We start from the raw sequence: 1871 nt of genomic DNA, 5'->3' as shown, positions 1-1871 counted from the left end.
ATTAGTTGCCATAGCAACACATGAAACAAAGAAAAGATACAAAGTAGCCCTGAATCCTGTGCTAGTGGCAGAGTGTCAGAAAGGGGGGACCAGAGGGCATTAACAATCACTTTAGACTGTCTATGAACATTAATTTAGCTGTTGGTGCTTTAAATGTGCAATTCTCATTCAGTAGCCAATGAGTACATATACTCCTACAGGAACTGAATCATATTAATGCTGACGTTCTCATCACAAATTAAACTGGAATATAAATGGAGGCTACAGCAAAATAGAAAGATGGCTAATAAGTACTCCTTAAAGAGACTAATAAAGAAATGGGTAGAGATGGCTTTATTGTGAACTGCAAAACAATGATAAACATTATTTCATGGGATATTTGATCATCTCTATTTTGGTGTTTGTGATAAACATTAAGAGATAGTAGTGTGGAGTATGGGAGAGAGAAGCAGCCTCAGAGCTAGGAAGATCTGGGGTCAAGACTTGTCTCTGCCACTTCCCTCCATCTTGTAGTGTTGCCACCATGGTGTGCGAGAATGTCCTGGCAGAAGCTCTCAAAAGCAAAAAAGTGAGGAAAATGCCAGGTTCTTATTAGGCTGTGCTCTAAAGTCACTGTCTGGTTCTTAACTGTGATGATGAAGCATCATTGGTGAATTTGAGATCATTGATGATCATAGAGCAGAAAAAATTGTTGTGAACTTCATGGGCAGATTAAGCAAATGTGATATAATCAGCCCCAGATTTGATGTTCAATTGAAAGATGGGGAAAAGTGGCAGAATAATCTGCTACCATCCGATCAGTTTGGATTCATTGTGCTTACAATCTCAGCTGGCATCATGGGCCATGAGGAAGCAATATGAAAATACACAGGAGGAAGAAATCCTAGGATTCTTTTTCTAAGGATGTAAAACATGCATACAAATAAAATGTTCCAAAAGAAAAAAAAAGACTTATCTCTGACACATAATAGCTGTTTGACCCTGGCTTAGTCACTTAGCCTCTCAATGTTCTAGACAATTCTTGTAACAATGAAACCACAGATCCAGTTCCTATCCCTATGATGATCATATGTTAAAAAAAACCACTATAGAGGTAATTTTGACTTACATTTCTGGAGAGGGTGAGGAGGTAGAAGAATCTTATAAAGAACTTGATAAGACCCTCCAAAATAATCAAATACATTGGTGACTTCAATGCATAGGAGAAGATGGCTAAAATATATTAAAAAAAACACTGTTCAGAAGTAGAAATGAGAAGACAAAGCAAATTGTTTATAAGAAGCCTCCAGTTTATCAAGAAGTACTTGTTCAAGAAGAAAATTTGAGTCACTGCTCATAATAAATGCCAAATCATCAAAAGGAAATTGATTATGTTCTAATAAGGAATGACTGATATAGGAGACCTTTTGGAATTAAATAACTGATTCACTAGGGAAAGGATTAAAGTCAATATCAAATTCAAAGAAATAAAAAAAGGAGAAGGTTTGACACATTAATTGAGGCAACTCCAACATCACCTCTGTAAACAAGTAATGAATGGAAAATGTATCAGACATCAGCTTACTATTGTCATTTTCTAGGGAAATTTAAATTAAATACAACAATGACTACATGTAGGAGATCAAAAGAATCTAGAAGCAACATCATCCAGAAAACACTTGACCAAGAAATATGCAAAAAATATGTTCATTTCGAATATAAACTCATTTGTAAAAATCTTTCAAAAGAGGAAGGGGGATGGTTATGGGCAGTATTATCTCAGTGGGAAAAAACAATGAGAAACAGAGGAGGGTAAAAGATTTATAGGAAGCTTGGAGAAAGAATCAATTATCTCAGGAGTATTTAAGAAAGAAACTGGAAGGACCAAAATC

General features: G+C 35.6%; 1 pseudogene; it reads left to right on the top strand.

The window, feature by feature from the left end:
* The first annotated feature begins 523 nt into the window (after nt 1-523).
* LOC140511462 (small ribosomal subunit protein uS8-like) lies at nt 524-901 on the top strand (annotated as a pseudogene).
* Nucleotides 902-1871: the final 970 nt, after the last annotated feature.

Source organism: Notamacropus eugenii, chromosome 6 (assembly GCF_028372415.1).
Source record: "Notamacropus eugenii isolate mMacEug1 chromosome 6, mMacEug1.pri_v2, whole genome shotgun sequence".
NCBI classification, from domain to species: domain Eukaryota; kingdom Metazoa; phylum Chordata; class Mammalia; order Diprotodontia; family Macropodidae; genus Notamacropus; species Notamacropus eugenii.
Note: the sequence above shows the minus strand (reverse complement) of the source record. Positions and strands in the feature narration are given on the sequence as shown.